The sequence below is a fragment of the Caretta caretta genome, chromosome 11 (assembly GCF_965140235.1).
Source record: "Caretta caretta isolate rCarCar2 chromosome 11, rCarCar1.hap1, whole genome shotgun sequence".
NCBI classification, from domain to species: Eukaryota; Metazoa; Chordata; order Testudines; family Cheloniidae; genus Caretta; species Caretta caretta.
The window spans coordinates 77,757,220-77,772,018 of NC_134216.1; the positions used below are offsets into that span (position 1 = coordinate 77,757,220).

Sequence of the window (14,799 nt, forward strand, 5' to 3'; positions counted from 1 at the left end):
GCACCGCACTCGCACGGTGGTTCCCATGGAGGCTGCCCAGGAGCACAGGGTAGGGAACAGTTATCTGCATGGTTGGAGTTACAGGGGCAGCTTCTCTGCAGCTACAGAGCCCCCCCGTGTGTCTGACCAGCCCTGGGTTAGAGCCAGGGAGCTGCCTAATAACGGGATTGTTGTGCAGTGGGAATTTTTCATAATAGTTTGGATGAATATTGTGTGTGCCTCAGTGTCCCCTATGTGGTGCATGTTTAACACCCACAGACCCCCGTTGTCGTTCTCTGTGTTCACTAAGCACTGTCTGCGTTGTGTTCCAGACATGTCAAAAAACAGGGAGAATCAATTATTTTTTATAAAGGTCCAAATTTCTTGGTCAAGGCATAGTCAAGGTCCAGACTTCAGAGAAAATAATAAAAAATAATAACAATCTTGATCATAATAAAATAATAAAAAGATTTCAGGATCTGCTGGAAAGCAGCTGGTGGTCCAGACTTGGCCCATGGTCTGCCTGTTGACTGCCCCTGTAATAACCCCCCTGCTTTTACAGTGCAGGTTGAGAGTCACTCCAGGGTAAGGAAGTGGGGTACATGGCTCCCTGGGAGCCTGCAAGTCTCCCTTGGGTGTCCAACTCAGGTGGACTTGCTGATGTGAAGCAGGGGTGTTGAAGGCTCTGAGATTCAGAGTCAGGAGGCGGTGAAGCCAAGTGACTTTCCTCATTGGAAAAAGTGTGACCTTAAGGGGGTTGCCACACTAAAGAGCTCCTCCCAGGGACTGTTCAAGAGCACCAGACCTATGGCAGGGAAACAGCCTGGAGATGATGGTGCTGGGCTGGAGCGGGCCAGGCCCAGCAGCTCTGCCGGGGAGCTACCTTGGAGCTGAGGTCACTTTTTCAGAGGGTTGGAGAAGGGGGACCTGCTCCCACAGCCTCACTCTGCTCAGTGACGATGTTATCGCTGGGCCCAAACCAGTGACCCCAAACCAGCCCCCAGAGCCATTATCTGTTTGCAGGAGCAAATCCCGACCCGCCTGCAGCATCTGTGGGAGGAGACAGAAGAGCTCCTGGGCCTGAAATCCGACTGGGACAAGGAGAGGGAGAGGCTCCTGGTAGGTGCCCTGCCCTGCCCGGCCGCTTTGCACAGGGGTGTCAGCAACAGCAGCAGGGGGTCTCTGCGCTGCTTGGGGTCTGGGTCATTCAGAAGGTTAAAGGGTTTCCAGGGTCGCTACAGGGAGAAAGGTCAGGGCCATTTTAACCAGTGCAGGGCAGACTCTGCTCTCAGGTACCTGGTGTACATCAGGAGTGAGCCCACCGAAGTCAGTGGGGTCAGGTCAGACTCCTCTGGGACCCTGGTGTTAGTTCCCACTGGGGTCAATGGGTTTACACCAGGGTAGCTGGGAGCAGCCTCTGGCTCTGTGTCTCTAGCACTGGGAGGGGGGGCGGAGGGAGAGGCCAGTAAAACACTGAACAGGCACAGATGTGGCAGGGGTCAGGGCAGAGCAGGGGGAGACTTTTGCTGATCCCAGGGTTCGAGTGTCAGACGTCCCAGTGATGCCATTGGGCAGTTTGGGAAGCACCATTTGCCACGGCCTGGTCTGCACTTCACTCTGGTGCTGGGACAGTGGTGGGGATGGGCTGGGGGCTGGTGATTTTGGGTCACGTTTTTATACGAGCAAAAGCTCTCGTGTAGCCACAGTTACTCTGGCAAAGAGATTGAATGAAACGCTCTGGGGAGCCCGGACAAGGCTTTGTACCATTTCCCAAGACACCCGCTCTCCCCGTGTCCCTGCCCTGCCCCTGCGTCTCTCTGTGCACCCCAGAGGCAGACGGAAGTGGAGCGGCCGCTGGTGGTGTCCAAGTGCGAGGGGCTGCACCAGTTTCTGGCTGAACAGGAGCGCCTCCTCCTGGCCCGGCTGGGAGAGCTGGGCGAGGAGATTGGGAGGAGGAGGGAGGAAAATGCCACCCACCTGGGTGAGGAGATTTCCCGGCTCAGCGCCCTGATCACGGAGCTGGAGGGGAAGCGTCAGCAGCCGGTGCTGGAATTGCTGCAGGTGAGACAGTGTCGGATGCACCCAGAGCCCAGTGCAGGGAGGGGACGGCCCCTGAGTCACTCGGGCTGACAGGGTAACTCAGTGCAGGGAGCACGGCCCGGGGCGTCTGCAGGGCCAGGGGCCCAGGGCTGCAGAGAGACAGGAGTTTGGGCTGTCGGGGAGGTGCGGGGAGGCTGGTGAAAGGCTGTTCCAGCCCTGGGCTCAGCACAGAGGACCCGGCCGTCCCGTCCCTGCGGAACATCTGGTGTGAACGGGGCTCTGCTCCCTCTAGCACAGCCCTTCAGAGTCTCCACCCCACTGGGGGAGCAGCCTGTGGGGCCGGGCTGGGGGAGCAGAGTGACCCGTCTGGGGCAGGGGGCCGGCTGGGCCATGGCCACTGACTCTCTGCTCTGTCTCTCCTTCCCCTCTGGGGTGTCAGAAGTGCTGTGAGCAGATACATCCGGGCTCTGTCTGCCCCCACGCCTCGTTGTGCTAGGAAAAGACTCAGGGTATGTCTACACTACGGAATTTGGTTGAATTTATAGAAGTCGGTTTTTTAGAAATCGGTTTTATATATTCGAGTGTGCGCGTCCCCACAGAAAATGCTCTAAGTGCATTCACTCGGCGGAGCGCTTCCACAGGACCGAGGCAAGGATCGACTTCCGGAGCGTTGCACTGTGGGTAGCTACCCCACAGTTCCCGCAGTCTCCGCTGCCCATTGGAATTCTGGGTTGAGATCCCAATGCCTGATGGGGCTAAAACATTGTCGCGGGTGGTTCTGGGCACATATCGTCAGGCCTCCGTTCCCTCCCTCCCTCCCTCCCTCCGTGAAAGCAAGGGCAGACAATGGTTTCGCGCCTTTTTTCCTGAGTTACCTGTGCAGACGCCATACCACGGCAAGCCTGGAGCCGCTCAGCTCACCGTCACTGTATGTCTCCTGGGTGCTGGCAGACGTGGTACGGCATTGCTACACAGCAGCAGTAACCCATTGCCTTGTGGCAGCAGACGGTGCAATAGGACTGGTAGCCGTCATCGTCATGTCCGAGGTGCTCCTGGTCACCTGTGTGAGGTCGATCAGGAGCACCTGGGCAGACATGGGCGCAGGGACTAAATTTGGAGTGACTTGATCCGGTCATTCTCTTTAGTCCTGCAGTCAGTCCTATTGAACCATCTTATGGTGAGCAGGCAAGCGATACGGATTGCTAGCAGTCCTATTGCATCATCTTCTGTCGGGCAGGCAAGCGATGAGGATGGGTAGCAGTCCTATTGTACCATCTTCTGCCGAGCAGCCATGAGAAGTGGATGGCATGCAGTCCTTCTGCACCATCTGCTGTCAGCCAAAGATGTAAAAGATAGATGGAGTGGATCAAAACAAGAAATAGACCAGATTTGTTTTGTACTCATTTGCTTCCCCCCCTGTCTAGGGGACTCATTCCTCTAGGTCACACTGCAGTCACTCACAGAGAAGGTGCAGCGAGGTAAATCTAGCCATGTATCAATCAGAGGCCAGACTAACCTCCTTGTTCCAATAAGAACAATAACTTAGGTGCACCATTTCTTATTGGAACCCTCCGTGAAGTCCTGCCTGAAATACTCCTTCATGTAAAGCCACCCCCTTTGTTGATTTTAGCTCCCTGTAAGCCAACCCTGTAAGCCGTGTCCTCAGTCGCCCCTCCCTCCGTCAGAGCAACGGCAAACAATCGTGCATCCGAGTTGAGAGTGCTGTCCAGAGCAGTCACAATGGAGCACTCTGGGATAGCTCCCGGAGGCCAATACCCTCGAATTGTGTCCACAGTACCCCAAATTCAACCCGGCAAGGCCGATTTAAGCGCTGATCCACTTGTCAGGGGTGGAGTAAGGAAATCGATTTTAAGAGCCCTTTAAGTCGAAATAAAGGGCTTCATCGTGTGGACAGGTGCAGGTTTACATCGATTTAAAGCTGCTAAATTCGACCTAAAGTCCTAGTGTAGACCAGGGCTCAGAGCCCAGGCAGCAGACCCAGCATCCCGACCGTGGGACGGTCTCACCCTCTGGATCCAGCCCCACTCCATCCCCATAGCCCTGGGGCTGCTGCCGCTGTGTCTGTGTGACCCACCCTGGGAAGGGGAGTGCCCCACAGCTCTGGGCTGGAGAACCCTCCCTGGGACCAGGCTGGCTTGGGGGATCATTAATGGGGCTGAGAGCCTGTCACCCCGAGGGCCCAGCTGGGACCTGGCCCCAGCTCTGACATGGCGCAAAGCCTGTCCCGTGTGAGGGCCTGTGGGGAAAGAGCTGAGTGTCCCAGCCCAGGCCCTCGTGGGGCAGTGTCCCGGTCCCAGAACCCCCACCCCACGGGGAGTGACCAGGCCCCTTGGAGGCTGAGAGGAGAAGCTGAGGAGAAGCTGGGCCTGGAGAATGGGCCCCTCGCTAATCCCCGGGAGAAGCCCCCCCAGGGCCTTGTGGGGAACGTGGGGCTGGGCCAGGTGTGAGGGGAGCTGGCCCTGCCTGGGCTGGGTTTTCTCTCTGGATGGAGAGAGGCCCCCAGTCTCCAGGCCGGCCCCCCGGCAGATCGTGCGGGCAGTAAATTCCCTGGGCAGCAGAGGTGACGGCCCCGTTAGCCCTGCCTGTGGCCCAGCTCCCACCCACTCCCCATCTGGCTCTGGGGGGCAGGAACTTAGAGCAAAGGAGGGGGAGGAATAAACACGCTCGTGTCTCTGCAGGGATGAGGAGGCCATGTCTCCGCATCCGGTGCCCGAATCCCCTGAGCTGGAAAAGAGAATCCGGGATTTCCCTCGAGAGAACAATCTCCAGGGGGCTGTGACGGGATTCCTGGGTAAGGGGCGCTGCTGGGGGTTTCTCTCATTGTATTTGAGCAGGCCAGGGGGAGGGATTTGGCCCAGCAGGTTGGGTTATTTTCAGTTCCTGTGTGCCCGTATTACTCGTGGATCAGAGCTTCATTGAGAGCACTGTGACTGCCCAGCCCAGAGGGGCCCAGATCCTGGGAGAGCCCTTGGAGTCCCAGCTTTCCTGGCTGCTCAGAGCAGAGCCCAAAGGGGAAGATTTCAGGAGAGCAGATAATTCATAATCATGAATCTGTGCGCCCAGTGCTGTCTCCTGCTCTCTCCCTGGCTATCTGAGCGCAGGGGCTGATGCTCTTGGTTAACAGGAGACGTTATCACGGATTCTCAGCCTCCCTGACTGACACCAGCTGAGCATCAGGGCCCTAGTGTTTAAGCACCTTGGGCCACACTTTCAATGGTATTTAGGTGTCTGGTGGGAACCTCCAAAGCACCTAACTCCTATGGACTTGCCTAACCTGCTTCAGCCCTTTTGAAAATCCCATTCTCCAGGCTGTTTCCCTGCCATAGGTCTGGTGCTCTTGAACAGTCCCTGGGAGGAGCTCTTTAGTGTGGAAACCCCTTAAGGTCACACTTTTTCCAGGGAGGAAAGTCACCTGGCTTCACCGCCTCCTGACTCTGAGTCTCAGAGCCTTCAGCACCCCTGCTTCACGTCAGCAAGTCCACCTGAGTTGGACACCCAAGGGCGACTTGTAGGCCCCCAGGGAGCCATGTACTCCACTTCCTTACCCTGGAGTGACTCTCAACCAGCATTGTAAAAGCAGGGGAGGGTTATTACAGGGGCAGCCAACAGGCAGACCGCGGGCCAAAGCTGGACCACCAGCTGCTTTCCAGCAGATCCTGAAATCTTTTTATTGTTTTATTACGAGCAGGATTGTTATCAGTGAGGCTGATGCCTAGCAGGGCTACCAGGGGGAAAAAAAAATCTTTTCATTTTGCCTGTGCTCCTAAGAGGTTGAAAGTTACCTAAACCCCAAAGCATAAAAGTGGGAGTGGGGGCAGGTGCTTTGAAACTTCCATTCCCAGGATCGCCATGGCACATGGGTCATGAGAGACAGAATCTACAGGGGCCAGGGCAGGGCTTGCAACTAAACTCCCATGTTTCCCTCAGGATTTTCAAACTACACTGGACCCTCACTAGAATGTGGGATTTGGGATCCATGCCAAATCCCGCATTCTAGCGGGTACTGCGTTACAGTGGGGACCGCGTTACAATGAAAGTTAATGACCATTACTAAATTTGGGATCCGCAACCACGTTCTATCAGAATTTGTGTTATATAGACGCGTGTTCTAGCGAGGGTCCGGTGTATAACTTTCAGGTTCTCGTCTCTGTCAACTCAGGCTATGTCTACCCTATAGCATTTACAGCGGCACAGCTGCAGTGGGCTAGCCCCTTGTTCTGTGTTTGGGAGTGGCAGGGGATTCCTTCATGGTCTTTTTCCTCTTTCAGGTGCTTTCAAGGGTCATCATGGTGCACCTTGGTAAGTGCAGACAGGGCTTGTTAAGGGGTGCGTGCACACCATGTTGTACTGACAGACCCCAGTTTCTGCATCCCTCTAAATCAATCACAGTTAGAGGAGAATGTGCAGCCTTCACCGCTGAACTCTCTTAAGGGTTGGTAGAGCAAATCTGTCATCTTTATTGTAAATAAATTGCTGTAAGACCTCAATCTCCTGGCAAGGTACAGACTTCGATTCCATCATGAAGAATAATCTATTGTTGCTGCGTAAGGGAAGGTTACAGCAGTTTTCTTGATTTTTAAATGAAACCAAGCTTTTCTCTAAGGCCTTTGGAATTTTTTGGCTCGACGTCTATACGCATCTGTTTATAATCAAATCTATTGTGACACCTGTTGATCTTCCCTTCAGCTCATCTCCTTATGAAAAATGTTCATGGAGGACACGTAGCTATCCGATTGGCTCTTGGTGATTGTGCCAACAGACCCTTCTTCCGTATAGTGGCCGCATATAACAAGCGAGCACGGGGCAGCAAGTATTTGGAGCAAGTGGGCTGCTATGACCCACTCCCAAATAGCCACAATGAAAAGCTTGTTGGCTTGAACATCAAGAGAATCAAACACTGGATTGGTTGTGGAGCACATGTCACAAAACCGGTTGAAAAACTTCTAGGTAACTCAGTGTGTTTTCCAATCTGAACTATTTGCTTATTTCTCTTAAAAGACAATAGGTTTTCCTTGGTGATCCTCCGCATACTTGGAGTACCAAAGACTCTTTCTTCATTTCTTTGCATGAATCCTTGAGAACATGTATATATGCAATCACCCTTCTTTTGGCCACAGGAAATGGGATGTTTCAGAGTAGCAGCCTTCTTAGTCTGTATCCGGAAAAAGAACGGGAGGACTTGTGGCACCTTAGAGACTAACAAATTCATTTGAGCATAAGCTTTCGTGGGCTACAGCTCACTTCATCAGATGAATAGAATGGAACATATAGTAAGAAGATCTATCTACACATACAGAGAATCATGAAAAGGTGGGAGTTGTCATACAAACTGTAAGAGGCTAATTAAGATGAGCTATAATTTGTTAGTCTCTAAGGTGTCACAAGTACTCCTGTTCTTTTTGAGGAAATGGGAACGGGTCTCATTTATGGAGACACTGAGCTGGCCGAGACAGAGTAAAAGGCACTTCAAGCCACTAGAGGGTTGGTGAGAGAGACAATTACTCTCACTTCTTAAAAGTCTCATTAACTATTGGAACAGTTGACCCAGGGTTGTCGTGAATTCTCCATCACTGACAATTTAACTTGAGATTGGATGTTTTTCTGAAATATATATGCTCAGAATTATTTTGGGGAAGTTCTATAGCATGTGTCATATAGGATGTCAGACGAGATAATCACAGCGCTCCCTTCTAGCCTTTGAATCTGTGAGTCTAGAACAGTCATATTGCAACTCCAGCTATAAACATAAATCATCTTTCTTTCAGGTCTTTCTGGATTTTTCCCATTGCATCCTATGACAATCACAAATGCAGAAAGATTAAGGAAGAGAAGAGCCTTGAAAGCCATAACAGCTTCTGAGGAAGAAACTCCAGGTGACTGATAACATCTAACTGAACTGAATTACTCAAAAGATTACTGTACAGACAACGATCAGAACAGTGTGCCAACTAAAAAGGACAATATATTTACTACAGGCAAAGAAATGATAGTGGATGTGAATTATTTCATAAGAACATTAAAGTATTTTGAAGCTTTAGGAGTCCTCAGACAAGGATTCTGATGGTCCTCATTTGTTAATTACTTCTTATTTTGCACAAATTATTAATCTTTCATGTTTGTCAAACTGCAGTTACTTAGGCCCAGATCCACCAAGGTAAAATTTAGGCTCCTAAATTCCACTGAAATCCAATGGAAGTCAAGAACCAAAATACCTTTGTGGATCTGGGCCTTCCAGATTACAGCATTCGTACAAACTGAATACAAACTCCCGTTTTCTAAATAGCTCTATTGTGGAGGTAGAGAGAGCGTTACTGACTGTCGTAAGAGTCTAATGTATAGGAAGTTGTGCTGGATCAACGAACAGGTGAGGATGCACCTGGAGGCTTCCTTCTAAACGTCACCTTACCATTACTTAAGACAAGCCACAGTTGGTTTTTAATTTTACAGTGAACTATTTCAAGATTTTTGTTAGAGTAGGGACACTCAGACCTGGCCACTGTTGCTTCTTTATTTTCACCCAATGAAGCCGCAAATAGTGTAAGCAGCAGAAAATCCTTTTTTCGGTGCAGGGGTGCAGCACAGAATGTGACACGAATTACTTAACCACACTAAGAACCTTCTGTTCTTCCAGAAGGTATCCCACAGAACATGACCACTCTACACATAGCAAATACTTGGATGGTTTTATACCTTTCTCCCTGAACAGTATTTGATCAAACATTATACATGCGTCCAGCTAAAACAATAATTTAAAAATCCAGGAATTACTACATGATGTTCATAGATTATCAGCCACCCATAGCAGCCATTCACATTCCAGCGTGTTAAGCACAATAAGAATTGAGCTATGTTCAGAGGCAGACGGCTATCCCTGTTACTGGGAGGAACTCGCACATCATTCATTCTATCGTCTTCCATCCACATTCTAACTCGCTTAAATGTCTTAGGTAAAGCTTGTACCATCCCCGAAGATCACCAACCTCAGACTCTGGTAGACCAAACAAAGCCACTGAGTTTGAGTCATAGAGCCATCACCCCAAAAGCCTTAATGCCAATCAGTGCATATCTCAGAATTGATGATGGGGAGCACATGAGATCTTTCTCAGCCCACACAGTGCAGCGCATCACCCCTTTTAAAGCACTCGACGTAACAAAGCTGAGACACGCTCACTGAACGATCACAGTATCCTGCTTATTTAAGAAGAGCACAATACAATAGACCACTCTAGTGCTGACAGAAAAGTCGCCTTCCTCAGCTGTTGCTCCAAGATGGCAATCTGCTGCTGTTCCTGCATGTGAGGAAGTTGGTGGGGCTCAAAAGGAGGGCAGCTCACAGCAAGAGAAATGGCTGAGAAGAGCTAGGCAAGTTAGAGGCACTTGAGATTCATTGCCGGCCTGTGTGTTGCTCCCTTGGCAGCACACCCATAAGGGTGCGGGGAGAACCATGGAAACTCAGCCAGCTCTCACTTGCCAGGCAGCTGGGAATTGGTTACATTTTTAATGGAGAAGTAAAATCTGAGCAAATGTATACATGGAACCAAAGAAAAATAAGATCTTTTGGGTGATACCTGAAGTCCTGCCTGAAAAGGTTCAGGCAGACATGGCTGGTTTGGATTTTGCCTATTAGTACATTTAAACCAGGGGTTCTCCGAACACATTTTTTGGTGGCCTCGGACTGTGACCCACCAATTCTTGCCGGTGGCCGCATTGACACTTTTCCCTAAAATACGTAACTGTAGGAAAAACAAATAAATATGCACCTACACGTGTCCAAATCCTCGTAATTTATTTATGTAGGGTTTTTTCAGACTCACAAATAATATGAAAAATTATATTTGTATGTTGAATATTGCTTTTCGCAGCACACTCAGTAGCTAGCTGGGAGTTTGTGAAAAGTGATATTAACAAACATACAAGTATCACTTTTCACAGACTCCCAGGTAGCTAGTCAGTGTGCTGTGAAAAGTGATACTTGCATGTTTCTTTGTTTCGCTTTTCTCAGCAAGCCCCAGGTTTGGAGAGGGAGGCAGCAGGGGTCTGGGGCAATGGGGGGGATAGAGGTGGAACCAGGGAAGGCAGTGGGGTCGGGGGCGATAAATGGGGGTTCGGGGAGGCGTCGGGGAGAATGGTGAGCCCTGCTGCCATATGGCTGGATAAAATCATATTGTTGGTGTAATGCAGGAAGTCAGATTAAAAAACTCACATTAGTCCTGTCCATGGAATCACAGCACTGGAAGGACCGTCCTAGTCCCGTCCCCTGCACTCAAGGCAGGACTAAGTACAGTAGAACCTCAAAAATACGAACACCAGAGTTACAGACGGACCCGTCAGCCAGACACCACGTGGCCCCAGAAGTACGCAGTCAGGCAGCAGCGGAGACGAAAAACAAAAAACCCAACAAATACTGAGCTGTGCCGGCATGGCATCGTCCAGTTCGGCACATCGGGGCTGCCTGTCCCCACCCCCACCCACTACTTGCCACGCGGAAGGCCAGCCACGTACAGGTGAAGACGCTGAGGTTCACAGGCACAGCTGTGAGCTCCCGAGAAGGAGTGCTGGGGTCGGCACGAGCCACAGGGGCTGTTTCCCGCCTCTGGCTGGGAGGGGGACAAGCCTGCAACCTTAGTCTCAGTCCAGGAAAGAAGCTCCCTGAGCTGCTGCTGGAACCTGGCCGAGAGCGTCAGCTGCTGGAGCCCGAACTCCTGCCCGCCTGCCGCGCTCTGGAGGAGCGGCTGCGTTTGAAAGGGCCCCGGCCTGCACTGCGCACCCACTGGTGCCAAAGCGCCCCCGGGTGCCTCACGCATCACCCTTGCAGTCAGGGGGCGAGAATCAGAAACTTGCCGGGCAGCCGCTGCAGAGTGTGAGCCCCCGTTCCGAGCACTCCGCCCTGAGGAGCAGCCCATAACGGCTTGGGCAAAGTTACGAACAACCTCCATTCCCGAGGTCTCCGTAATTCTCCTGTATTATCTAGACCAGGGGCTGTCAACAGGCGAACCACGGGCCAAATCCGGGTTGCCAGACGCTTTTGAACGGACCCCACAAACTTTTTATTTACATATTATCGTTATTATTATTTTTTTAAATGATTTTCTCTGCAGTCTGGCCCCTGACTGTACATTGATGAAGAATTTGGACCTTGACAAAAAATAATTGACTACCCCTCATCTAGACCATCCCTGAGCAGTGACTGTCGATCCTGCTAAGAACCTACAATGACAGAGATTCCACAACCTCCCTAGGTAATTTGTTCCAGTGCTTAACTATGCTGGCAGGAAGTTTTTCCTAACGTCCGACCTAAACCTCCCTCGCTGCAATTTCAGCCCATTGCTTCTTGTCCTGTCCTCAGAGATTCACAAGAACAATTTTTCTCCCTCCTCCTTCTAACAACCTTTTATGTACTTGAAAACTGTTCTCATGTCCCCTCTCAGTCTTCTCTTCTCCAGACTAAACAAACCCAGTTCTTTCAACCTTTTCTCGTAGATCATGTTTTCTAGACCAGCGGTTCTCAACAGGGGGTTCGTGGCCCACTGGGGGTCCATGAACCCTTTCAGGGGGGCCGCAGGGCCCCGTGGCTAAAATCCAAAGCCCGAACCCCAGCACCTCCCGCAGGGCTGAAGCCGGGAGCAGCAGGGCTGAATTCTGGAGCCCCGAGCCCCGGTGCTCCCCAAGGGACAGAAGCCCTGAGCCCATGAGCAGAGTTGGGGGAACACAGGGGTGTTACACCCCCCCCAACTACAGTGCAAGAGCAGGGCAGTCCTGGGGTAGCTCCACACCCCCCCTCCACCACCTCCTCTCTCCACCCCCTGGCTAGGTCGGAGGTGGGAAGCCAGAGTCCGGCAGCGTGGGACAGCTGCTGCTCTGACTGGTGCCATGGAGCAGGCAGCCGCAGCGTTGCCTGGTCTCCTGCTGCTGCAGGGGGTTGAAGCTGCTCCCCTTTGCTCATGCAGCTGGTAAGAGCTGCCTGGGCGGGGGGACCCGGCTGCTTTGTGGCTGGCAGAGCCCTCAGGGTACAGGGAGCGCAGGGGAGCCCTGAGAGCACACAGCCCCTAGCTTCCTCCTCCCTGCACCCTGAGCTACCCTCTGCCCACACACAGCCCCTAGCTACCTCCCTCCCTGCACCCTGAGCTACCCCCCTGCACACAGCCCCTAGCTACCTCCTCCCTGCACCCTGAGCTACCCTCTGCCCACACACAGCCCCTAGCTACCCCCCTCACTGAACCCTGAGCTACCCCCCTGCACACAGCCCCTAGCTATCCTTTTCCCTTCACCTCAAACTTTTTGAGCTGAGCCCCCCCACCTTTGAGTTATAATTTTTGGTTGTAGGCCCCCCACCAAGTCCAGACAGGCGGGTGGCCTGCTGAGGTGAGTCAGGGGTGGATGTAGCATACCCTCCCCAGACCCCGATGTCGGAGCTGGCTTGAGCCTCACTGGCCCCTGCCCACCCAAAACAGAAGTCAAACTATACCTATGCAAACTTGTTTTCCCCCCTTTCCCCGGCCCAGAGCCTCCCCCTCCCACACTAGGCCCTGGAGATTTTAATGGCATGTTGTGGGTGGCCTCAGAAAGAAAAAGGTTGAGAACCCCTGTTCTAGACCTTTAACCATTTTTGTTACTCTCCTCTGGACCTTCTCCAATTTGTCCACATCCTTCCCGAAATGTGGCGCCCCGACTTAGACACAATACTTTAGCTGAGGCCACATCAGCATGGAGTACAGCAGAAGAATTACGTCTTGTATCTTGCTTACAACACTCCTGTTAATCCTGCCCAGAATGAGGTTTGCTTTTTTTGCAAGTGTTACACTGTTGACTCATATTTAGCTTGTGGTCCACTATGACCCCCAGATCCCCTTCCGCAGTACTCCTTCCTAGGCTGTCACGTCCTGCTCTGTATGTGTGCAGCTGACTGTTCTGTCCTAAGGGGAGTACTTTGCATTTGTCCTTATTGAATTTCAGCCTGTTAACTTCAGACCATTTCTCCAGTTTGTGCAGATCATTTTGAATGTTAATCCTATCCTCCAGAGCACTTGCAACCCCTCCCATCTTGGTATCATCCGCAAACTTTATCAGTAAAAAGAAAAGGAGGACTTGTGGCACCTTAGAGACTAACCAATTTATTTGAGCATAAGCTTTCGTGAGCTACAGCTCATTTCATCGGATGCATACTGTGGAAAATACACAAGATCTTTTCATACACACAAAGCATGAAAAAATGGGTGTTTTCCACTACAAAAGGTTTTCTCTCCCCCCACCCCACTCTCCTGCTGGTAATAGCTTATCTAAAGTGATCACTCTCCTTACAATGTGTATGATAATCAAGGTGGGCCATTTCCAGCACAAATCCAGGGTTTAACAAGAAAGTCTGCGCCGGGGGGGCGGGGGGGGGGAGGGTAGGAAAAAACAAGGGGAAATAGAAAAGGAGTACTTGTGGCACCTTAGAGACTAACCAATTTATTTGTGCCACAAGTACTCCTTTTCTTTTTGCGAATACAGACTAACACGGCTGTTACTCTGAAACCTGTCATTATGCAAGGGGAAATAGGTTACCTTGCAGAATGACTTAGCCACTCCCAGTCTCTATTCAAGCCTAAGTTAATTGTATCCAATTTGCAAATGAATTCCAGTTCAACAGTCTCTCGCTGGAGTCTGGATTTGAAGTTTTTTTGTTTTAATATCGCAACTTTCATGTCTGTAATCGCGTGACCAGAGAGATTGAAGTGTTCTCTGACTGGTTTATGAATGTTATAATTCTTGACATCTGATTTGTGTCCATTTATTCTTTTACGTAGAGGCTGTCCAGTTTGGCCAATGTACATGGCAGAGGGGCATTGCTGGCACATGATGGCATATATCACATTGGTGGATGTGCAGGTGAACGAGCCTCTGATAGTGTGGCTGATGTGATTAGGCCCTGTGATGGTGTCCCCTGAATAGATATGTGGGCACAGTTGGCAACGGGCTTTGTTGCAAGGATAGGTTTCTGGGTTAGTGGTTCTGTTGTGTGGTGTGTGGTTGTTGGTGAGTATTTGCTTCAGGTTGGGGGGCTGTCTGTAGGCAAGGACTGGCCTGTCTCCCAAGATTTGTGAGAGTGTTGGGTCATCCTTTAGGATAGGTTGTAGATCCTGAATAATGTTGGAGGGGTTTTAGTTGGGGGCTGAAGGTGACGGCTAGTGGCGTTCTGTTATTTTCTTTGTTAGGCCTGTCCTGGAGTAGGTGACTTTTTGGTACTCTTCTGGCTCTGTCAATCTGTTTCTTCACTTCCGCAGCTGGGTATTGTAGTTGTAAGAATGCTTGATAGAGATCTTGTCGGTGTCTGTCTCTGTCTGAGGGGTTGGAGCAAATGCGGTTGTATCGCAGAGCTTGGCTGTAGACGATGGATCGTGTGGTGTGGTCAGGGTGAAAGCTGGAGGCATGTAGGTAGGAACAGCGGTCAGTAGGTTTCCGGTATAGGGTGGTGTTTATGTGACCATCGTTTATTAGCACAGTAGTGTCCAGGAAGTGGATCTTAATCGCGTCTCTGCTAAGGCTGCGTCTACACTCCCCCTTGGGTCGGTAGAACGTATGTGGCTCGGGGTGTGAATAAGCCACCCCCCGAGTGACACAAGTTACACGGACTTAAGCGCCGGTGTGGACAGTGCTATGGTGCTGGGAGAGCTTCTCCTGCCAACATGGCTACGGCTGCTCGTTGAGGGTGGAGAGCTCCCTCCCGTCGGCTTCCAGCCGCTCCAGTAGAGACTGCCACTGGGGGCCACGTCACTCACA

At 51.3% G+C, this 14,799-nt stretch overlaps 1 long non-coding RNA gene across 1 annotated transcript; it reads left to right on the forward strand.

The window, feature by feature from the left end:
* The first annotated feature begins 6,808 nt into the window (after window positions 1–6,808).
* LOC142068484 (uncharacterized) lies at window positions 6,809–8,077 on the forward strand. The gene is made up of 2 exons (XR_012664307.1): window positions 6,809–6,987; window positions 7,806–8,077. It is a non-coding gene; the product is annotated as an uncharacterized LOC142068484 (long non-coding RNA).
* The last annotated feature ends 6,722 nt before the right edge of the window (window positions 8,078–14,799 follow it).